The following is a 26175-nucleotide window of genomic DNA, read 5'->3' on the forward strand; positions in this document are numbered from 1 at the left end:
CACTGGTGAACACAGTACACTTACCTGGACACCCCTCTGCTATGGGGTGGCACCCACCTCCACAATGTATGGTGTAATGGATGCCAGGGAGCTGTTGTGTGTTCCTAGGTTCACCAAGAATTCCTCTGTGGCTGAGAGTGGTTGTTCTATCGCAGACCCTCCACAGGTGGTGGCACGATCCCTGGGAACATCAGCTGCCCTTTGTCATGCAGCATTCAGCATGTATGTGGCTCGTTGTGGGATCAGCTCATAGATCCTGTCCTATTGGCCAATCTGATTGACATCCCACACAAGGTCTGCCCACAAGGCTGCCCACTGTTCCAGATTATGCTTCCACCTGTGCAACAAGATCTGATGGTGCTGTCTCAATCCATCCATTTTATGTCATTCTCTGCATCTGAGAAGGGGGTATGTCTTCTGTCGTAGATGGTTCTTGAAAGGCAATAAAAGGGCAACTCATTACAGGACCAGATATGTGGATGTCTTCTATGCACAGATCCAGCACACCATAATGGCCTGTACTATCCACTGGTCCCTCACACATCATACCCCGCATTATGGCAAGACACTACATGTGTGGTTACCACCAAGATAGTAGCAATACTGGAGTATGTCTCTGTGTGCCGTGAAAGATTCTGCTGTGTGTTCCTACACCCAGCACTGCAGTCTTCTGTGATGTGTCCCATGGGTAAACTCCCAGTACTATGTCAAATGGCCACTGCCAGAGAAATAGGAGTGTGCTATTACAATCACTATATGTGGACAGTCCAGCAACATCAGTGTGCCACAATGACAGAAAACAATGCAAACCTGCTGTAGTATATGTTCCCTGTAGGCATCATACCTCTCAACGGATGTTTGTAGAATGTCAGGACGTTTGCCTCATAGATTTGCTCATTTTCACACAACATTGTGGATTTTTGACAAAAAGTTGGCCAATCATTTATGGTTAATGTCAGAAAATAAAGCCAAACATCTGAGTTTAAGATGTAATACCCTTCAGAACAAAGTTATGCTACTGTAATATCTGTTATTCTATTCACTTTTTTACGTTGAAGGAGAAATAGTTACTATGTCCCTAATTTAGGCCCTTTGTCCCTCCTTAATTATGTCTTTGTTCAGATATCTCATTGTAACAGGCTGGCAGCTATATTAGGCATAGTTCTCAGCCAGACAGGGAATAACGTAAACAGTATCATGGACTTAGCCATACTATATCAGGGACAATCAGGGGCAATTTTAAAATGTTAGAACTATTTATGTGAGACAATGACAGAATGAGAGGAGATGAATTAGTGTACATCGTCTGATGTTACAGGAGTATACATCCTTACTTATTGTCACTATGTTTTATGTGTAATTCACTAGCTTCCCTACAACAGCCAATCATCGTAGGAGGGAATAAGAGGGATAGAGCTAGGATGTGAGTGGAAAACAGGGACATTTGAGAGGCATGCTTGTAGGTAAAGGACAGCTCAGTATCAATGACATGTCATTACCATAGATCTAAGACAGGCTTACTGCTGTGATCCCTATTTCCCATACCTCAATCCTCCCATCTGCATCCTGTTATATAGAGAAATCAATTACATACCTGGTTGAGTGCAGTACTCCTTTGTTGAACTTTGCTTCTGGTAATCTTTTGAAAATGTGTTCTCTGTGTGAGGTAGGTTCCATACAGACTTGCTCCCAATGACCAGCTGCTTGCCTTTTTCAGGTACTGTTCATTATCAAATAATTGCCTCTGCACCAATCTGTGGCTCTGATATAGTAATTGCAGCCAAAACAGATGAATAGCAGTATCATTAGCCAATGACATGTCATCACAGTACAATATATAAGGCCTTCATGTAGACCATGGCCCCTTTCTTAGCTGTTAGGATGGACATTATTGAGGTGTGGAGTCTGGAGCATCGCAGAGGGTAGGCACCATAACTGTCAACTGTAGAGATTTATGCAGTATGTCAACATTTTCTCTTCATATGTGTGGTCAGTGTCCCATGACATTGTGGATATCTGGCAATTCACTGGCAAACATTGTGGGTTGAGGTCAGTAATGGAAGACACACATTTGAGTGTCAGACTTCATACCCCTCTGAATATGCATGCTAATGCAGTAGATGTTATTGTATCAACTTACTATCAATGTAGAAGCAAACTGTAAAACATGTACCAATCTCTGGACATTTGTCCCCTCCATTAGGTATGGCTGTGTCCGGATCCCTTTTGATAGGGGGTTGGAAAGTATGGTAGTCTGTAGTAGCTACCTTGACATACAGATGTGTGTGCTACAAGCTACACTTGCTGCTGCAGCTTAGAACAGATAGGGGGAGTGTGAACACTTTGGAGGACAACAAGTTGCACCTGTAGCTGTGGCAGCTGTGGCAGCCCTGTCATTACAGCAGAACCAGGGTAAAGGTACCCTTTACAGTCCAATCAAGGCAGGTGATTAAGGTACATCTGTTATGCAACACTGCCAATAACAGAGTAGTAGGCAACATATACTTATGCTATATGGATATGTGAAGTGTGTCCATACCTGCAGGCCTTTGACTTGCAAAACTGGGTAGTAGTTAATTAATTAGCAGTAACCTGTGCAGATAAACAATGCATGACTCAGTCATTAATTGCTGTCTTCACAATAATGTAATTGCATTGCAACACAAGACTGGATTTGAACCCAGGACTGTGTGTAAAAAAATATAATGCATGCAAGGAATTTAACAGACTGAGCTACTAAGTTACAGATACAGCAGGTGTATTTGCAAAGGCTATGTGCAGACATACAAGCTCTGACACACATTGTCAGCATCCATCAATATGTGCATGGCTTTCTATGGCTGTATTTCTGCTGCATGGTCCAAGTTGAACATGTTCTTTGCCATTGCTGCCTTAGCAGGTGTCTTTTTACATGCTGCTGATACAAGGGAACATTTACCTGCTATCACAGGCCTCACTTACAGTACATCCATTTTTATGTCTTTGGCGATCTAGTGGTGTATTATTGCACTAGAGTCCAAGGGACACTTCCATTTTTCCCATTAATTTTTAATTCCAGTTTAAGCGGTGCAGCACTGCATGCAGCTCCGTTGAGGCACGCCTAATGACTGTAAGTGGCAATTGTTATGTTTTGATGCAAACACCTGCTTTAATTAAGATCTGCATGCAGTGGTTGGTTAATGCAGTGCGCTGCAGGTGTGATGGGCTTGGTTTCAAAACAGACGAAGGTGCCTATTTTGTACATGTGATTTCAATGTCATAAACACATATACTCATTAGAGCTCTATTTAGCTGAGCTAAGCAAAGCTGTGTGCCTCAGTGTGCCGCACAACTCCATGCTTAAAAATATAAAGAAAAGATAAAAGGGGAGGTAGGAAAGTGATTAAATGGGTCAAGCATGAGGAAAAACATAGTGAAAGGCAGGTAGGGATGTGCAGGAAGGGTGTAGGAAAGAACCATAGCAATCCATTTCTTGTACAGCACTAGCTGTGCACTTTGACAGATTCTGTAGATGAATTTGAACTCTCAAACCCCAGAGAGAGAGTTGAGGACAACATAACTGCGTTATCAAGCTAATTGGACCAAATTACTTGTGTCCATTGGACACGTGTGTGAAATGTAGAGCTATGTATGGAGTGATATTTTTTTTGGGGGTGGCAGGTGCACTTTTTTCTTTATTAAAGTAATAGTGGAATGTTGTTGGGGAAGGGACTTAGGTATGTGTGGGGAGGTAAGTTGGGTAGGAGGATGCATTTGCAGGCAGACAAAACAGCAGACAAGGGTGGTGTGTGACACATGAGGTGGGTGAACACCTTGGATGGGGAGGGTGTTGTGGAATCTAAGTTGCACTTGCCTCCAGATGGCAGTAGTATGACTCACATCCCAACCCTTGTGACAGTTGACACTGCTCATTCACTGCCCCGAGGATGGCTGTGCTGGAGGCTGGGCTTCAGGGTGAGGCTACCCCACCAGGCTTGCCAGCATGCCCTCAATCTGGTGCAGGTGGTATTCATAGCTCCAGTGAACAATCATGTGCACCATGACCGGCAGTTCAGATTGTGTGACAATGCCTCCACCACCAGTGCTCCTAGGGAGAGGCCGGGCCCCATCCCCTGAGTTGATCCCACCCAACACCACAGGTAGTGCAGGGGCAGCAGAGAGGACACCACCGGTCTGGGTCCCAGACATGCTACGACCTGGCGCCATGGATGGTTGAGTCAAAGTAGGTGGATCACCTGGAACCGGCTTACCCTGGTGCGCTGTAGTAATTGAGGTATAGCAATAAGTATAGGTTAGCTGTGAACAAATCATTGGTAGTAATAACAGCATGGCAAAACATTGGAAATAACCCAGTTACATATCAATGCATATTATATGAAACACAACAATAAATAACAGAACAGCCAGTATGTTAACAGCGTGCTAGTAACAGTTACAGCATAATGCCAACAAAATAGGTAATGTAACAAGATATGTTACTATACAACCATTATAAAACAAAACAATAATAAAACACATGTCCCAAAATACAGTTTTTGTAACAACATTTGTTAATTGCAAACTATAACCAATGAATACCAATAAGAAATAAATGAAGATTAGGGGTGGGGAGAGAGAGAAACAATCCATTAGTAACATTTCCGGTTATTTCTTTGACAATAGTACTACTATCTACTCTATGGGCCTGTATTTTGTTTATGTGTGCAGTGATTACATGTCTCCTATAGCTGATGTAGCACGCACATACCTCTGAAGCTATTTGCATGGAAGATTATGTGCCAAGCAGTAACAACTGTGGGTGCACAACTACACAGAACACATCAGGTGGACCTGTATAACTATCAAGCTGTTCTGCGGGCTGATTTGGTGATACTTTGCAATCTAGGTAATCATTTCCATGGTAATCCCGTGACAGATGGATTACGTACTATTAATTACATAATGTAAAATCGTGACACTTGAGAGACATGCATGTGTACAATACGGACACTAAACAGCTATCATGCCTTGGTTGGCAGGCATGGGAATAGAACCCAGTAGCAGTGACTGCAGGGGACATATGCATAAGATGTATTAATTGACTGCAGAAACATTTAACAGACACTCCAGGCACACAACCATACCGGGATTACACATTTTATTTCTGACTGAACATTGTTGACAAACAATTCTTGCTAATGATTTTAACACAATTATCTACTGTTAATATGGGCTACCACACCCATTTACCTGTAGTTCCTGTGGAGAGACAATTTGTAAGCATTATATGACTGCTACTGTAATATTTAGTGCTACATAGCACTGAATTCAAACCCTGGTCTGTATGTGGCAAAATGCACTATATACAGAGCATTTAAAAAACTGAGTTACTGAGTCACTGCTGATTATTGACTGACTGATATTTGCCTAGAGCTCACCTGGAACCAAAACATGACTTGGTAGTACTGCCATCAATGTTATACTAGACTGCAGTGACAGTAGAACACACATGCATGAAATACAAGCGTAACACATATATTAGGTACACTATATATCAGTATAAACAATGCTGGTGTACACAATTTATTGTTAGTGGTTTGAAATATCTGTAAAGTCAGCAAACAATATCAGTTCATGGAGTGGGCTACCTCACCCATATACCTTGATTACCTGTTGTTTGTGGATGACAGAGCATTATGTGAACAATATTGGCATAGAGACTGCAATGAAAAGTACTATATGAGTTAACCAATACAATTTGCATCCATTGGATTTGCATTCTACAGCTATGACAGTGTTATACTTGACTGCAGCACCTTACCTTACAGTCTCAATGCATACAGCTCTACTGCAATGGTTACAAGATAATCCTGATGGACACCATTTTCCTCAGTGTTATTGGCATTGTTTCATGTTTTATTGCACAACAGCTGGCATTATCATTTATTGCAATACAGCTCTAACTCCACATTTATTTCACTACAGACTTTATTGTATATACTTTAATGTAGTTACTGGTACTGTTTCATATTTTTATTACACTGCAGTCAGCATTATTCATTTCTTGCAATAAAGCTGTAATTCCACATTTATGGTACTACAACCTATATTGTATATACTTTAATGCAGTTAATATTTTAATCTTTCTTGCTTATTCCACTACAGTTAGCATAATACATCCATGCTCACCACACTCAAGGTACAACCTGGCCAACTGCCCGGCGTGCGACTCGGCATTGCAAGCCCTCTCAGCTATAGCTGTTGGGAGAGAAGCACACCATTATGCATGCCAGATTTGCAGAAATTCAGATTACATATTGATTATACAGAGGTAAAATAACTTACATACTTGTGGGGCATTCCCTGCCTGAGCTTCTAGGACCCAAGTGTCCAAGAGTCCCCTCTTTCATCATTTCAGGTCATTATAGTGGTGATGATACTTCTCACCTGTGCGAGGCATACCAGTAACACTGGTGAGTTCTCTGGCCAGCCAGTCCCAGGCCTCAGCCTTACACTCCAAGCTCCGGAAACCTTTGTGTAGCAGCCGGTCATCTTGGTTTTTAACTATGAGTCCAGCCATGACCTTGGACTCCAGAATGCCCGACGCTGCACCTGAAAGTGGGTACCTTCACCAACACAAGCCATAGTAACCATCAGAGAAAGAACTCCAATAGTTTCTGCTGCCCCGACGCTGCACCTGAAAGTGGGTACCTTCACCAACACCAGCCATAGTAACCATCAGAGAAAGAACTCCAATACTTTCTGCTGTATTCACACCTATTGGGCTTTATATAGGCTTTTTTCCTGCCCTTACATGTCATTGGGCAACATTCAAAAAGGTGCTGCATTGCTTAGCACTATGCAAACCAGTGCAACTGAGCTGAGAAGCATGAAAACTCAAAGAACCATAGAATTAGCAGAGCTTAGTACCACACAAACCAGCCAAGCAGAGCTGAGCAGCGCATAACCATTGACAGACGGTACTATGTTTATGTGATGCTTAGCAGGTCTAAACACATTTGAGCAGAGCTTAGCAGAGTGCAGTGCGGCCATATTTTATAATAGTCTACAAGATATGTGTATCAAAATTAAATACACATTTTCCCTTCCATGTATGCAAACCCTGGACTCAATGCACATGGAGTTGTAACTCTACCCATTGCGTTACGTGGATACCAAGGCATCTGGTTTACCTTCACATATACCACTGAGCTACCTATAAGCAATGCTGAGCACCTCCTCACACAAACACAATTTGACATGCCCAACCAGACCTTTAAAAAAATAATTACATCTGGTTGCTATTTTTAGATGTCTGGCAAGTGTCTGCTATCGTATATCTGAGTGCAGCTTGGCATTGTTGTGCTCCTTACTGCACTGTGCAAGCATGCTTTTTGGGAAAAAATTAAAATAACACAATGGAAATTGCAGGGAATCTCTTACTCATCTACAGACATGAGTAGCACTAAACCTCTACCTACACTGATTTAATAACAGTGTTCCCCAGATCTCCTATGGCAACACGCCATCATTAAAATGCATGATGCACTGAGGGGGAACTGTATATACAGACACGGTAAAATTCAGTGTAGTCTCTACATGGTGCCTACACATATTTTATTAAATCCTGGTGTACATTTCTACATACCCCTTCCAGTTCAGCATTAAAATGTAAATGAAATAAAAATAAACATTTTTTAAATAACTGATCAGATACTACAGCTAGAAAACCAAGTTATGGATTTTGAAGCTAGGGTATGCAGTCTTTAGATACACACCAATTCCTTGTAAAATTTACCCAGAATCTGTGTGAAAATTGATGCTAACAGCAATCGTTTAAACAATGTACACATTTTCTGGGTATATTAAAGGATGGATCCAAAATATGACATTTTCTACCTTCAAGTTTGTATGTTGGTAATATTTATTCCAGATCCAGCTGTTAAGCAGAGAAGAGAAGGGATCATTGCTCTCTCACTGTACCTCTAAGAGCTAGACCAAGGCTGATTATTGTAAACATTTTCCTTTTTTGCAAAAAGAAATGTTGAATGAAACATGAACAGAACTTGACATAACCTACATGATGCACAGACTGTGATTTGATAATGGCTATTCTATTCAAGTAGTGAAGAAGCAAAATGAATGACTGCCAACGATTTTGTCCTTAACAGTACAAAAACTGAAAGCTGCCTCTCTCTCTGCCCCTTGTGATTATGGGTCAGATTTTAGGATGGAACACTAATTTCTTACCAGTTGGAAGAGACTATTTCATTTTTCAAAGAAAAGAGAGAACAGCAGTCAAAAACAGAATGGGCCACTCAATGTGGGAAAGGGCAAAGGCATACAATATCAGTAGAATTAAAACTGGGTAATGCATCCACAAAGCATGATGCATCTAATAGCCAGAATAAGATTACCTGACTAGCTGATAAAAATTAGGTAAGATTTTTCTACCTCCTTAACATATATTTTTGCTGCAGCTGTTTACATATTTTTCTTAAAGGTACAGATGGCTGATAAATCATCAGCATTATCACTGACACCACACATACTAGTTGGTATTAAACAGTTAACTGCCAGAACTAAATGCCTGTAAGTGGAGACATGTTTGTAGCCTTGTATTTATGCATCCAACATTCAGATCACTTAAATGAAATGAATGTCTACAATGAATTAAGCAACCTATAAAAGCCAGAGCCAATTGGATCTGGTATTAGGCTGTTTCACTTATAACAAGACACATATTTACATTCGTGAAGAGCTGTCTTTCCAAACACTAGTAAACATAATACTTCACATTACTGTTTATTAAGCACTATGCAAGTTTGTATCAAATGGCATTATGTAATTGTTGTCACTGTATGCAATGATTGTAGAAAAAATGTCCAATCGAACTGCTCATCAGTAAATCTACCTGTGCTTTTTTAAAACTAATATTTGTAAGGCACCATTTACGGCAGGTGATTAGAAAAATAATGTTTTTCAGAGGAAGCATTAGCATTAGCTAAGTACTTGAAACAATATGTTCAAATTGTTATGTTATAGCTATAGGAACAAACATTTTTTTTTTTGCTGAATCACTCAAATGACTGCAACACCAGTATATATTTATTTATTTTTTTATTACTGGAAGGTCATATCTTAATATTATAATCAGCTTTACTTTCATTTGTAATATTTTCTGCATGACTACTCCAGGCTGTGGCAAATGACAATCCCTTATGAGGATATAGCATGTTAATTAAAGTGTTTTAGTCAAGTCTGTCATTCCTCTTTTGCATTAAATGATGATACTTCTTAAAACACAGTCTTATTTAAGGCAAGAGTCACCATAGGTTCATAGGTTCATAGGTTGGTACTAGGCTATCATCCCTAGGGCCTATACAAGCCTAGCCATAACAATTCCCTGGCTATTTCTTCCCACATTATTTACTTTCCTGGACCCCTGTCTAGCAGGGCGACTGACGTGATCCCTGGGGTGAATTTCCTTTCTCCCATCCAATCGTCAAGGTTCCTCTTGAAGAGGTCCAAAGAGGCACTCTGCTTGACATGTATGGGCAATCTATTCCAGAGTCTGGGGAGTCTCTGGGTCAGGAACCTATCCCTCCAACATGTTTTGTTTATTGTGATGACAAGGTTTAGATCCCTGGAGCGTGTAGCTCTGAGGGATTGGGATTTCTTTAAGTGTAGCATGTCCAACAGCTCTGGGTTTGACATGGCCTTGTATGTTAAGCAGAGATCGCCTCTGAGTAGACGATATGCGACAGAGTATAGCTGGAGTTTTTTAAGGCGGTCAGTGTAGGGCATCTGCTTTAGGCCTGTGATTCCTTTAGTGAGGTATTTCTGAGGCCTTTCCAGTTGTTGCAGATGTCTTGAGAGGTACATACCAAATGGGGCGTTGTATTCTATAATGGGTCTAATGAGGGATGAGTACAGTGGGACAATGACCTCCTTTTTTCTGGATGAAAAGCCCTTCATGATGAGGTGTGCCACATAGAAGGATTTCCTGACTGTTGTGGCGATGTGGTTATCGAAGGTGAGACCACTGTCCACCTGTGTCCCTAAGTCTCTTATCACACTTTCTGTGTTTAGTGTACTGCCACCTATATGGTAATTCATGGATACATGTTTTTTCCCAAAGGGGATAACAATACATTTCTTGGCATTGAGCTTGAGCTCATGGCTCTGGCACCAAGCATCTGTTTCTGTAAGGCCCTTTTGTAGAGTATCCACATCATTTGGGGATTCAATAATGGCTCCCAGTTTGCAGTCATCTGCAAACTTTGTTTGCCAGAGTCCCTTAGTGTTGACCTGTACTTCAGAGAAGTAGATGCCAAACAAGAGCGGCCCCAGGACTGAACCCTGAGGTACTCCACTTGTCACTTGTCTGGAGCTGGATTTGGAATCGGCTACTTTTACAGTGTGGGTTCTATCAGTAAGCCATTTAGCAACCCATTGGGTGACATAGGGATTAATGCCCAACTTAGTAAGTTTATCTATGATTCCAGAGTGGGGGTGGTGTCAAAGGCCTTGGCAAGGTCTAGATAGGCTGTGTGGACCACCTTACCCTTGTCCATGGCTCTGGAGACTGATTCAAAGAAGTCAATCAGGTTCAGGAGACAAGATCGGCCCTTCACAAACCCAAACTGGGTGGGGTCCAGTGTTTGAAGGTTGCCAATGTCTTTGTTTATAAGTTCCATGATAATACGCTCCATGGCCTTGCAGATAAGGCTTGTCAGACTAATGGGACGGTAGTTTCCAGGATCCAAGGTGGATCCCCCTTGTGGATTGGGATAACTGTAGCTCTGCGCCACTCAGTGGGCACGAAACCTGAGGTGAGGCTATGATTAAACATGACACTTAGGTGAGGTGCCAGTTCATATTGTAGTTCATGTAGTACACAGGCCGGGATGTCATCTGGTCCCATGGATGCTGTATTCTTGGCTTTAGAGAGTGCATTTTGTACCTGTGTGGCCATTATTACTGGAATTTGGCAATCTTCCGGTATTGAGATGGGCCATTTAGGGGGTGAGAGTGGGGTGAAGTTGGCACTGAATCGATCTGCCAGGATATTGGCAATATCCTTCGGATCAGTATATTTAATGCCATTCTGTTTTAGCTCAGAGCAGATCTGAGCATTGCCATTTAGATTCTTGACATAATTATAGAATGCTTTGTGGTTGTCTTTGGAATCTTTGGCAATTTTATTTTCGTAACTAGCTTTGGAGGATTTTATGAGGCATCTCAGTTTCTTACTGAGGCTAGTAAGGGAGTTTTTGCATCCTGGGATTTTCCTCTTTTCTGCAAAAGTTTCTTCCTTTTGTTGTAAAGTTTGTTTATGGCAGGGGACCACCAGATTGGCTTCCTTTTTTTGGATGAGAGCCTTTTGGTTCTATTTGGGATGGCACGATTCATGCATGAGTGGATGTGCTCATACAGTGCCATAGTGTAGGATTCAGCAGTTGAACTTTCAGTTCCCGTCTGCATGGGTGTCATGAAGTTTGTCACTTCTGACTTGAGTAGCATGAAGTTGGCTTTGGAGAAGTTTTTTATGGTGGTTTCTTTACTGGGGGGTGGGGGTGGGATGTGGATGTTAAGGGTGATTAGCTTATGGTCAGACCTGACTAATGAGGGGGTGACCATAGGTATGGAGCATTGATTTCTCATGTTGGTAATGACCAGGTCTAGGATATTGGATCCCCTGGTGGGACTATGGATTAGTTGATCCAGGGCATTGGAATTTATGAATTCCAAGAACCGTTGCGCAAAGGTGTTGGGACATGAGTAGTTTTCCCAGTTAATGGCAGGGTAGTTAAAATCACCCAGTATTAGGGTGTTTCGTTCTATCTTAATATTTTCCAGTATGTTTAGAAAGGTGTAGTGAGAATCTTGGGGTATGGTGGGGGATCTGTAGCAAGCTACAATTTGGATTGCAGTCTTACCTAGTGTTAGTTGCACTTGGAGAATTTCAGACACATTGTGTTGGCCAACTAGCCTGGTGGTGTGAATATCCTTGGTGAATATTGACACTCCTCCACCTTTAGTGTTTCAGTCCTGGTTTGGTGGCCGAAAAGTGTGGTAAGAGTTGTAGCCTGGTATTGCAGGGGTGCTCTCTGGAGCCTTGAACCAGGTCTCAGTTACTGCACAGATATCGATGTTCTCCATTTTTAGGAGTGCCTCGAGAGAGTGCATTTTGAGGTTTAGACTTCTAGCATTGAGTAGCATTACCTTCAGATTTTGCATGCTTGTACCTGTTATGGTGGTCGTTTTGTCCTTTGAAGTTTGTCTAAAAAAGGCACTATAGGGGTGGCAAGAGCCTTAGCCAGTAACCTGAATCCCAGGGGCGACAGGTACAGACCATCTCTGGCAAAGCATCGTGGTCTGTCAATCATGTCGTCCCAGGCAGACAGATACTGGATCCCTTTTGAATGACACCATAAGCTTAGCCAATTGTTGAAGTCAATCATTTTATCCTTATATTGTGGTATCATTCTGGGTGAAGGCAGGATGCTACTCAGGGCTAGGGTCATACCTGCCTGGGCCACATGATCCGAGAGCTCTTCCATGTCTCTTTTCATGTAGTCCAGGGAGGTACGTCTCAAGTCATTCACTCCAACATGGACAATGACAGAGTCATATTTGTACTTGTTGTGGAGTGACTTGAGTGCATGCGTTATGTGGCGTATCCTGGCACCCGACAGGCAGCTGACTGTAATTTTCTCCTTATTCAACCTGGTGAGAGGGACATCAGTGTGTTGGACTATAGAGTCACCTATGACTAAAGTGTTAGGTACATTGTCTTGCCTTAGGGGCTGTTGCTGGGTGGCACACTGGTGTTGTGAACTATGTGACACATTGGTTGTGATTGGTGTTTGTTTGCGTTTCAGCTTCAGAGGTCTTTGTTGCTTGGGCAGATTACAGTTAAGAGCCTCTGCATATGTGGATTTAGTGTTGCTATATGTGGGTGTTGGTGGTGCGGGTTTAGAAGGGCTATGTGTTGCTTGAGGTGTAGTGTGGATGTTAACCTTCTCCTCTTGACTGTTTAGCACAATCTTGGGTGGAGAGAGCTCTGCTTCTATTTTGGCTATGCAAGTGCAACTCTCACAGGTTGTAGTGTTGGGTGGTAGGAGGAGAGGGTTGTCTGTGTACATGAGGCAATTGCTGCATTGCTCCAGTATGCCCAGATTCACCAGGTGGACAGGAGAAATCACCGGAAGCTGACCCTTGGACATACCTGGTTTGGGGCTTTTTTTTTCTTTGTAAAGTATAGGAGCTGTTTCCTTAACAAGGTACTTTGCAATTATAGGCTGTTTAGTGCCTACTATTAATTTCTCCTTGTTAACAAGGAGAGTTCAGTGTTTGTATGAGTTTAAGGCTTCCTAGTGCTTTCCAGCAGGTATTAGAGAAAGTGCTAGTCACATGGATGCTTAAAGGTAAGATTGAAAAGAATGCACTCTGCAGTTTGCACTAGAGAAGTTAGATGTGAAAGTAGGTAACTTGAGTTTTACCTGTTTAAAAAGTTAAGGTTTAGTGGAGAGTTACTATTTTTAAAACAGCAAGATGGACTGAAAGGGGTGGTCACTTTTGTATTTTGGTACTATGAAATACTGTAGGATGGCCAATAAATTTAAATAATTGAAGGGGTGGGATTTCAAAAGTGATGATTTTGTGATTACTCATAAGCCAGTGAAAGTAGAGAGAAATGAGATATATGGTCAGATTAATATAAGAGGCGGGCAACTAGAAAGACAGTGGTATTTAACAAGACAACTTAAATGGGTGGGAAAAATTCTGCCTGACTCAGAACAGAGAGAGCTGTGGTCTCTTTTGAAGTTTTAATATGCTGTTAAAACAGAATGCAAGCAAAACACAAGGTAAAGAAAACAAACTACAGTATTCAAAATATAGAAAGGCAATACAGTAATACAAAAAATAACAGCAAACTAACCTTTCCTTCACAGCAAAGTGTAGCAACCATACAAGCAACAGCTCAATGCTGCTAACAATGACATCTCTAATCTGTGTTCTTAAGCAGCAAATTACTAGGGTGCTGTCATGGAATAAAAGTTCAACTTTTGTATTAGATGACACATGATAGCAGTTATACATACTGTACAATATTATTTTTGGGCAGGAGACTCCATTTATTCAGAAGCAAAATTTCTGTAGCAGTATACCTCATACATTTAGCAGGTCAATGTTGCTGTATATGGCATATGTAATTTGTGTTCCTAAGATCCATATTGTTTGGATACTGTTATGTTATGAAGGCACTTCAAGTCTTGCCACCTAGGTGGTTGTCAGTCTGTAAACAATGTATGTAGTTATTAAGATAATTATTGATGATATAGTCTTTCTTTCACATAGCATAATTCAAATATATGTTTTATTGTTAAGTTTGTTGATGTAGGACAACTAGTGCAGAAATAATTACTTTCTTGATCTCTTGTGTGTCTTCTTTTCCAGGGCTTTAGCTAGAAATGGTCATCCTTTTCAAACACCTGTAATCAGTGGAAGTATAATTAATCATGATTACACTGTAGATTAAACAGTCTTGTAAGTGAATTCTCAAACTATTTGATTTTTAAGACTGTCCAGTAAGGTTAGATGTGCTTAGTAATAATATCAGTGAGTTTCATTCACTCATTAAAAAGGCCAGGCTGGATTCAAACATCTGATTGCTCAAACCAGATGCTACAGCATGACAAGAGATGCATTTACCTAACACTAAACATGCAGAATTATCAATATGAAGCTATCACCAGGTCATTGCTTCAGCTCATCCAACATAAAGAAAGCAGTCTGTTATAGCCAAGAGCTACATTTTCTTCAATTATTGAAAATATTTGTTATAGATGACAACATAGTAGCATGGATTTTAGCCAGATATAGTTAGCACTTAATGTTCCTTCCTGGAATAGAAGAGATAGGGAGGCTAGATCAATTCCAGACAACCTAGAAGTATATACAATAGGTAGAATAAAGCTCATGGGAGATGTAAATTGTAAATGCAACACTAATGTTATCACATCCCCAATGTTTTTGCAATTTTTCCAGGTTTCCTTGCATTTGGATAAAGGATCTAAATATAGTAGGTATTGGAATGATGTTCACTTTTGTGGCACTTCAATTAAAAGAAAAAAAATAATTTTTATTGTCTCAAAAATCAAGCTTAGTAAGGCCTACAGACCAGGTGGTCTGACTAGTGAGATTTTTTTTTTTAATTTCTCTAACCTTATGCTATAGGATTATTGTAGTAAAGTAGCAACCATCTATTGAAACCGCACCCACCCCCACCCACACTTTGGGCACTCTTACTTATTGCCCCTATCTAAAACCAGGAAAAACTCTAGAATCCCCAAGTAATTTTCTATCCATTTCCCTTTAAAACACAGATTGAAACTGTTTATGTAAATCTTGGCCAGATGCTTCAAACCTTATCTAGCCACGTTGATCCATATGGATAAAGCAGATTTCATAAAGGTTAGACTGTTTGAATTAATATATTAAATGCTGATCCCTGGTTTGAATTAGCCTTTATGTTTACTGATTCTTGGACCATAGTATCAATAAAGGTGAACAAAGACAGACAAACTTTATCTCAGTGCTTCATAAATTTAATATCCCATTATTTCTAATACAGATTCTTAAAGCTATAGGCTCCATGCAGCAGTCAATAGGTGCATATTTTTTATGTATCCTTCATTGGCCAGGTTAGATGGCTACTGGTCTCTTTTCAGTGGCAGTCTGTGGTGTTATTTATACTACTAGTGGAAATTTGGTCAGGGTATCATGGAACATTCCCAACTCTTTTCAATAGATGCCATGGGATCTTCTACATCTATGTGAGCTACCACCAGCTCAAGCAGATAGGACTTCAGGTTAATGTCTCATTTGAAGGACAATACACAGAGGAAGCCAAGAGTGCAGCACCTCCCTAATGCTGCACTACTGTGTCAGTAATTCAGTTTACCTGGAATGTAAATAAAATCTATAGCCTGCTGGTCTTCTAGCATCAAAGGCAAGCATGCTACTTGTTGAGCCATTGCAACTGAAGACAGGAGTGAGGTAAGAATGCCCCTTATACCTGTTTCTATTTGCAGTGTCTAAGCAGCCTATAAATGTTCATTTAAAGGTTCTGATTCCTTTACTTAATGCAAACAGTTTTCATGAACAGAAAACAAGACCCGACTCTTTGCAGATGATTAAATTGTATTCCTAAAGAATCACCCTCAAAACATCTCATCAGTTTGGAATCTGCTATCATAATGGCAGGGCTGTTATAGTTAAATTAAGTAAGGAAAATAAATATTATTCTCAACCAGTTTTTAGATTGCATTAACTTATGTAACAATTATAAATTTGCCCACATCCATTCTTTTGTGAAATATCTGAGCATTATGTTCGCTGCAATCCATTGACAAGCAAGAAGCTTAAATAAATGTCTTAACCAGGAAGTTCTGTCTTCACACATTACAATTTAAAAGCAGTAGAAATTGCTTTTTGCATTTAAAGTAATTTTTGTCAGGTCTATCTTATGATACTAATAATCTAATTTATCATACTTTAAGCTATTCTTACAAAGTTTTCACCAAAATGCCTTCTTAGCAGGACATGAATATGATGAACTTTATATGGACTCCTGATTGACCAAGAGTAACTTTATTACTTCATCAGACTCCATTGTGCATAGTTTCAGAATCTTGTTTTTGCAAGGCTACTATTTCTGCTGGAAACCAGATAACAAAGAATTCTGGATTTAAGACTACTTTCATGTTGCTGTGGTTCTCAAAGCAGGCCTGGATAGTTAATGGACAAACTATTCACATTACATGGGTTCCCCACATCTCCTGCTCACCTGTACTTTTGTTTTTTTTTTTTTTAAAGTCAGCTTGTAGTGATTTGTTGGTCTTATACTATTTACACGTCTCTTTATGGGAACTTTATTCATTGCCTTTTTACTCCACCAGTCAGATAAACCATAATGGTTATCGCCAGACTGCCCACGCTCCTAAGTATAAGTTAACACTCATGTTATATTACATTAAAACCCCATACTAATTATGAAATATCTCGCACAGATAGTGCATGATTCCATTTATTTGGAATGTGTGCTATCTAAAGTGTACACCATCCTGCTAGCAATGTATGCCACTCTCCTTATATTAGGGAATACTATTAGACAGAACTTGACTACAACCTCACATAAATAGATCAACATGTTTCTATTGCATCCCCTTTTGGATTACCCCATCTCTGAAATTCCAAATGTTTTCCTGCAAAAGTAGCCATAAAATGTTTTGCAGTCACAGCATTTAACAGCCATGCAGTTTAGGTTATCAAATCATTGCTGAATGTAATCAAAGGAAAAAGCATAGGGCACATAGTATCATAGTGCCTATGAGTATTCTGGCTACACTAAGATAATTCTGTACTGCAGAAAAATGTGAAATTCTAGTTGAGCTATATTATTTCTGGATCCAGATTGAACACTGTTTAGTATTAGTCCACAGTAGATATCAGGAAGGTCAATATTTGTCTCATAAGAGATTTCAGAAGGACAGTACCTTTTCTCCACAGAGCATGCTTGACAAAAGTGTATCATGCGAAAATGAAAGTCTTAGCTTCCTCTCCTAACAGTAGAGTTATGGAAGCTTATAGAGCAAATGCACAATATGGAGTTACAGGCTTCCCAAGAGATGTAACACACATTTTAAAACAATTATTAACTTACCGCATAGAAAGCATAAAGAAAAATCTTGGGTACTCCATTCTCACCTATCACAAATTAACGTTACAATAGTTGCACACACACATGTCTTTAATCCTCTTCAATAGAAATGCGATGCTATGCTTCAACCACACTCTACTACCTTGTAAATAATTTAATTAATTAAATTCACTCACTCTCTTACAAGTTGTATCAAACTCCTAAAGTGACCCCATGGAAAGCTACCATTACCCATGGAGTTTTTCAAGGCAAAGTGGGAATGTATATTGGTTGCAAGGTCTTTCCTCTATATCACATGTGCATGCACTTACACCTACAGGCAATCTCGGGTCCCGGATCCACCTTACAACATGTCTTTGGAATATGGAAGGAAACCAGAGAGATTAGATCCTACATAATGGTCAGAGTTAGCGCCCCAATCTGATCCCTTTTTCCTCTTCCTGAATCTGTGCTACCTTTTTTCAATTTCACTTCCTTTATGTATACACACTGTTCTGCAATTGCGTTGAATGTCAGTTTTGTTTTTATTCATGCTATATACACCTTCCTTAGGTATCATTTAATGAGGAAAATAGGAAGCTGCTATGTAAATGTTATTAATATGGAGCACATGAGTGAACAGATTGTCATATCAAGAAGGTACTGTGTTAAACTGCTTATGTCAGTGTTTGTTTACAAATAGAACTATAAAAATAGAAAGAAAACTCTTACACTGACTACAACAATTATGTTTGTAGTCATGGTGTGATTATTTGCAATTAATTATATGTCAACAAGCCTCAGGGAAGTAGGAATTATTTGTCACAAACACTTGTGATTTTAATACTTGTTTAAAATTAATGCAGCTGTGACAAAAGTTTTTTTTTTGCATAAAACATTATTAGTCACAAAAGAAACTCAAAAGTTGAACTTCTGAAAGAAAACAAACGGCTGTGGCTTTAGCATAAAAAAGTACAGTGCTTCAGAAATCTCAAATGCTCAATACAACTCAGAAAAAAATATCTTGTTCTGTCTCTCTCTCTCTCTTTCTCTGCGGCTCTCTCTATCTGCTCCTCTGGTCTTATATGATCTTATGGATAAACTGGATAAATGTTTCTTTTACAGGTTTATTATTCTGGCCCTCCACACCCTTCCTCTCTCTCTCTCTCTCTCTCTCCCTGACTTTCTGCTTTGTGTAATATAGCTCCTTCTTTTATAAGCCATTAATGACAACTATCCCCCTCAACTCTTCAAGTGAAGTCCAAAAAAAAAAAAGAAAAAAAGGACTTCTTTCTGCATAAAACATACAGAACTCAATCCTCAATCCACTACTTACACCCCTCCTCCCACTCTTAGAGTTCTTCAACTGAAGAACCAAAAAAATAAAATACATGCCCCTTTCCTCTTACCCCAGGACTGCCCAACCCTCATCCTTCCTCACATTTTTGTAAGTAAAAAAAAAACTTTTTTCCTTTAAATTGTAGTTGCTATATTTACAGTGTGCACAGAATGCGACACAGCTCAGGTTGTACTTTAAAATTTTTTTCTTACTGTTAAGAGTTTTAAGTACAGAAAGGGAGATATATTTGAGGAACAGAAAAAAATAGAACTCATTTTTTCTTTGTGCTTTCAGTGCAGCTTTGCAAGTGAATTGACTGATCTGACCATAAACCTAAGTATTTTAAAGGATTTTTTTTTCTATTGGGAAAGCACTGAGATCCATGATGCTGAGATTTTCAGAGGTATATTTCAGCTTTTTTGAAGTTCCACATCGTATTTCTGTTTTGAATGGGTTTAGGGGTAGGTTATGGTTGTTTAGCCAAGAATGAAGGGAGTGGAGGTCAGACTGAAGCTGGGTTTTAATAACTGAATGCAAAGAACAGGACCAAAGATAACAGTGTCATCTGAATGAAGAATGACAAGTGGGTTAAGGAGGTTGAAGGGTAATTTTTTAATAAAGATTGAAAACAACAGTGGGGCAAGTATGGATCCATGGGACTCTCCTCTAATAAGCCTTTTTTGACTTTGAAATACCTATTTGTTAAGAAATCCTGGAAACAGCTGAAAATGTTGAGGCTAATCAAAACTTCTTGGAGGGATTAAAGGAGCAGAAAATGGTCAATAAGATCAAAAGCTTTGGCAATGTTGAAGAAGAGAGCTGCTGAAAAGTTTTCTTTGTCCATGTTGAGAAGGATCTCATCTGTAAGTAACTATAGTGCTGTCATTATGCTCAGGCCAGCCTAAAATCCATGTTATGTAAGAGTGAGGACATGGTACTGTTGGATGTAAGTTACCAGTTGTAGATTAGTTTTTCAAGTATTCCCCAAGTGTAGGGAGGATGCAGATAGGGAGGAACTGGGATGCATTTTGTGGATGAGGTTGTTTGGGAAGAGGTTTGACAAGATCAATTTTTTATATATACATGGCATTGTATTTGAGTAAAGCAGAGGTTATAAATATGGAGAAGAGGTGTGGTATAGAAGGTTTTGCAGAGTGAAATAAGCCAAGGGATTAGGTTGTATACACCAGTGAGTGCATCCAGGGGTATGTTTTTCTATAAGGGGTCAAGGTCTTTTTGAAGATTTTTCTTAAAATAGAATACTGGAGTAAAAGGAGAGGGATTGAGTAGTTGGGAGGAGAAGTAGAGGCTGCAGTACTAGGGAGGTGGCTGAATTCCTTGAGAAAGGCAGAGGTTAACTGTTAGCCTTAATAGGTCTGGATGATGATAGGGTAGGAGGTGGGATCAGTGGATTTTTGGCCTGTGAGATGATTTACTTCCTGCCAGAAATGTTTAGTTTTGACTAACAAAACAAGTTGTTTGTTTTTGAAATAACTGTTTTTGTGCAGTGTATGGCTTGTTTTTCTAGTTTAGGTAGAGTGGTAATGGCAGAGCAATTTTCTGGTGAAGGATTTTGTCTCCAAGAAGGACATGCAATGTCCTTAAGTCTGAGCAGAGCTTTCCGTTCAGGGTTTAGCCATGGAATTTTGTTGTATTTGAAAAAGGGCTGTGAGAGTGGGAAGAATTTTTTCTTGAAGTTGATGGAGGGTATGTATTAGATTTGTGGCAGCTGAGTTGGAGCTCTGTAAGCTGGTAATGGGAGACCAGTTGGAAGTTGCTGGATGATTTTTCAGGTCTCCCATATTGATTGTGGATCTGGCTCTGAAGGCAGCTATTTTGGGGGGACAGTTTTAGTGACAGATGAATAATTTGCATGTTATGGGGGTGTGGTCACTGAACAAAGGTGGCAGAACAAATATATTGGAGATGATGGGGTGGTTGTCAGTGATTAGCAGATCGAGAAGGTAGTCGATGCTGGTTTGGAGATTTGGATGGGTAGCATCATCAACTAACTGCATAAGTTTGATATTTGCTAGGAATTCGTCAATGCCATTTTTCAGGAGATTGTAGTATGCAGTTAAGTTAAAAATCACCAATAATAATAATATTTTTATACCTGTGGACATCTGTGGTGATAGTAAGAATAAAAGATTTTAATTGTTAATATAGAGGTTGGAAGAGGAAGGTAAGTGACTGCTATTAGAAGGTGACAAGCTTTACCAGCACAATTCTTAACAGGTGTAATGAAATTCATACATAATACTGATAAAAAAATCACCATGCTGTGTTACATTTACTCCCCCCAGCCGGAAATCATTGGTTTAAAGCTAATTATATGGTCTCTTTGGCCTTGGTAGACAATCCACATTGTATGGGTGTAAGGCAAGCCTGCATTTCACTTTTGATTTGAAGGCCTACAATGTTGTGGCACAGCTACACAATTTCATATTGCCTTCTTTCTGTTGGTGGAGCCGGATCAGTTCTGTGGGTAAATTTCCTACCTGACAGGTAGAACTTCAGTGACCCGAATGCCTAATTAATAGTCTGTGTTCAGCGTTTGAATACTTAGGCTATGTCCTGGTCTGCTTCTTACTCAAATAACAAATGAACTGCTCCTCTTCATAAATCCCTTGGGACAAAGTAGGATCCATGTCCACATCTGACACATCCATATATACTATGAACTATTTGGTGAAATCTGGGAATGTCAACATGGATTCAGGGTATAGAATATCATTGAGTTGTTAGCAAGTAATTTCTGATTTAAGGTTTTATTTAAATTTTGTGGGCATCTTTCCTCTAGTCAAACTGGTGAGAGGGCATGTAGTTGTGGCAAGGTTTGGTAAAAATGTTCTTTAATTTCCAACCAGCCACCAAGAATCTCTAACCTGATTTTTTTTAGTATGTCGATCCAGCCAGGTGTTTACGGTCTGTGCTTTGTCCTTCTAAGGTTTGTTAATTCTCCTTCCCGTTAAGTAGCCAAGTGCTTTACCCCGGCATTCCTACTTTACCTTTAAGGTCATTCACTACCAGTCCTGCCTGACGTAGAGATCTTAGCTCAGCTTGTATTTCGGATAGGTGTACATTACAGTCTTCGGCGAGTATGATTACACCGTATAAAAAGCAGAGGCATAAGGGATGTGCGGTTTCAGGGCCTTATCTGTCAGTCATTGACAGGTAGATGGAGTGCCATGTCGTCCAAATAGGAGGCACTTGCACTGAAACAGGCCATCAGAGGTTAACAAAGGCAGTGGTTAATTTAGCCTTCTTGATTATGATATTTTCCATTAACCTTTTGTTAAGTTCAGCTTAGTTAAAACCTAGCTCTCTATTGCTGTTTGATTAACCAATCAACCCTAGGTGTAGGGAAAACTATTGAACTTAGAACTGTACCACCTAATGGTTCCATCTGGTTCTGAGAGCAAAACTAAGGAGCTATTCCAATTCTGGTTGATACCTCCTCACAAACTACTTTCCTTTAGGATTCAGGTATTCAGAGAATCTTAGGTTAATCCTTTCCTTGGGTTGATTTGGAATATGATAATTGATTACATTCCTTTTACCAACAGCTTTGAGAATATTTCTTTGCATTTCAACAATAACTCTTTTACCTTCTGTTTTTTTTTTTGGGGGGGGGGGATTTGACATGTGTCATCTACTTGCACCTTAGATTTGGAAAGTAACCTTGCTTCCTTGACAGGATGTCTAGTCTTAACTGTCAAACCTACCACGGTGGCCTATGCCTCTTTCTAGGGCTTTAAAATGTTGACATGATACACGTGTTTATGATGTCTCTTCCCCTTCTGCCTGACTGTATAATTTACATTGCTTAGCTTTTCCATGATGTGAAATTATCAATAACATTTTCCTAAAAATTTCTTCTCCCAAAACAGTACTAAAATTAAAAATTGCTCAATGACTAGAAATTCTGTGTTACTTGTATTTATATTATATAGCCCATGCTAATGGATGGTGCAGTGGTGCAGCAGTAACATTGTCATCTCACAGCAAGAGGTTCTCTGGTTTGATTCTCAGCTGGGGTGCCTGTTGTGTGGAGTCTGCATGTTCTCCCTGTGTTTCTGTGGGTTTCTTCCAGGTGCTCCTGTTTCCTCCCACGTTACAAAGACATGTGCCTGGAGTGTTTCTCCCTGGGCCTCCACTGAAAATTGGCTTTGTTCCAAGTCTGGCTTTCTTGGTAAATAAATGTCACTGTGTCCTTTCTGTATGCTCTCAGACTATGGGCATTTCTACCTTGCATACTAGTATAATTTCCTAATACACTTTCAGATGACATCCTTTCTTCTTCCTGTGTCTCTTTGGTAATTTCTAATTGCTCCTAGGAATGTGTACCATGGAGTAGCTCAAGATGATGCCTGGGGTACTTTTGTGATGGAAGAGAGTAGGTAAACTGCAGTTGGTTCCAATTCTTCCTGGTGTCTTCAATGGCATTTATAAACATGGACTTCTGGGTCCTACTGAAATACTGTATCAGTCCATCAGTCTGAGAGAGGTACACTGACAATTGTTTCACATTAAAACTCTGGTACAGGTACTGGATTATTTTCAACATGAATGGGGTTACCTGAGTCATAAGCATTTCTTTCTGTAGCCCCACTCTAGACAATAGTACAAAAAGGCCCTTTGCTATCATTTTTGCAATAGCTTTGCATAAAAAGGTGGTACTTAGCAGCATAATCTTGGATTACAATTATGCACAGCAATGTATTGTTAGAGCTATCTAGTGGTCCAATAATGTCCATTGCAATTCACTCAGAAAGTATGGAAATTAGAAGGATTTTTAATGCCTGGATTTGGCACTGTGTTCTGCCACTCAGGGCACCCTGCAAAAAATAATAATTTTCTTTGTTTATACCTGGCTAATATAACTAAGCAAAAACCCCTGCCTTAGTTTTATGCATACTTAGGAACCACAGGAGTACATGGCTATGTGTTAGTTTCATCACTGCCATTCTGAACAGAGTGAATATCAGTAGTTAGCTTACTACTACCTCTTTCTCTTTATTTACCTTTTACAGCAGGTCATTTTGTATCTCAAAATAGAGATAAGAAACATGAATATTTGTGTTAGAGTCCGCTGTCACCACCAGGGCTTGATCCAGCACTAGGTGACTTAGGCAGCTGCCTAGGGCCTGTGTTAGCTGGGGGGCATGTTGGCTTTGGGGACCCATGTTGGCGTGTAGCGCCAATAAAAAATAAAATTGTTCATAAGTAAAAAGCCCAACAGCATAAGTCAAAGACGTTTGAAAAACTGGAAGGCTTTAGGACCTCACAGGGAGACTTCAATGAGAAATGAGCAGCAAGGCCCAGAAACCCTTAGGAGGGCATCAAATGTCAACAACCTGGAGAGCAGGAAATTTGATGGCCAGCACAAACCAGAACTAGATTTCCATAATAAGACTGCCAAAACAGTAAATGCAGCTGGTGTAACCAGTACTACAAACCGAGGTGTGTTCGTGTAATGCCCAGTTAGGAATGGCAGGTTGGTGAGCTTATTCAAGCTCAAACCTTGTACCTTGAATACAGAAGACTAGATCATTAATTGTCTATACCAACTAAGCAAATGCATTTTCAAGGACTGTTGTTTCAGTACATCTTCAAGGGCTATTAGGTTTCAGTACATGTTTAAAGAATGTTGAATTTCTGTGCATTTTCAAGGAGTATTGAGTTTCAAGGGAAGAGAAGTTTACTGCTGCTCATGCTAAGTCTGTATTCAATGTGTATCTATTCTGTACTGCAAAGGGACATCATCAGCATTTGTGCTATAAAATTTGAAAACAGTATTAGTAACACAGCAGATAGTATACTTGCCTTTGGTGTAGAAAGCTGCAGGTTTGACACCCACACCATGTAGACTGAGTGCTGATTTTGCAGTGCCTTTTAAGGGGGAATGGAGGTGTTGCACTCCTGAGTGTGTCCTTCTCCAGATTAGATGCCTAGTAACTATGAGAGTGTTGCTGATTTGACAGCCATTCCCTATTGCCAAGTTAATATTTTTTTTAATGTAACATGGACAATTTATTCTTCAAGGGCAGCAGACACTGAATTTGTGCGTGAAACACTGAAATGTAAAGTTGTTTGCTAGCAGCAATTAGTTACAGATCTCTTTATTGTGGAATTATTCAGATGACTTTTACTTCAACAGATATTGCTTATTTAACTGATATTGGCGGATTGTAATGACCGAAGTTTGAGTGGCTTTTTGTGGTGGAAATGTTCTGTAATGGGTCCTTCTGTCATTATTGGTTCATACGTTTTATTTCATTGCTTACTGGAAAAATGTTCAAACCTACATATTTAAAACACAATCTAACAAGTGGTGCTGTATTATACAAGGGATATAATTTAATACAATCAAGGAGACTCAAAGAACATGTGCATGTATGCATGTTCTGAAAAATGTATGCAAGGGGTCTATGGTTTGAAAACACTCCAAAGGTGAACTTAATCTGTCACCTTGCCAGATGAATCTTCTTTCAGTGTGGGTTTCAATGCTGTTTCAATTAATATGAGTTTTGAGGGCAGAGAAATTTACAGTTCGTGCTAAGTCTATTTTTTGTGAGATTGTGTTGTTTTATTTAACAAATGGTTATTCTTGTTGGTGCTATAAAATTTGAAATAAAAGTGTAAAATATCTCTAATCATTATATACGTTTGGGGGAGCTTGCTCCCAATATCAAAGGGCATAGGGGGTTTGCTGCCCTGCAAAAACCACTGTTTTACTTTTCTACTCTTTTAGTGTTTTGGGCATTAGTTTTTAGTATTTCTTTTGCTCAATTCTTTTCTGCTTGACACTTCATTGTAGAACTACATATAGTTGTACTTAACAAGTGTAATTCTTCAACCATGCAGAGTTATTTTGTCAGATATAATGCAGTGTATGCACACAGTACCAGGATTTTTGCAAGTGGCTTTATTTTTATTAGATTTAGTTAATACAGTGGACTATCACTTTGCACATTTCTCATTTGTTTGTGATGTAGTCTAAATTATGAGAAAAACCAAACTGCTCTGCATGTAAAAAAGCTTTTGCATTTTCTGTGCATTGACTAACTATGATGATATATTCATATACAGTACAGTACAAAAAAGAAGAGGATCACCATCTTATATAAAATGATAGACATTC

Source organism: Protopterus annectens, chromosome 3.part0 (assembly GCF_019279795.1).
Source record: "Protopterus annectens isolate FY-2018-M chromosome 3.part0, PAN1.0, whole genome shotgun sequence".
In the NCBI taxonomy this organism is placed as follows: domain Eukaryota; kingdom Metazoa; phylum Chordata; order Ceratodontiformes; family Protopteridae; genus Protopterus; species Protopterus annectens.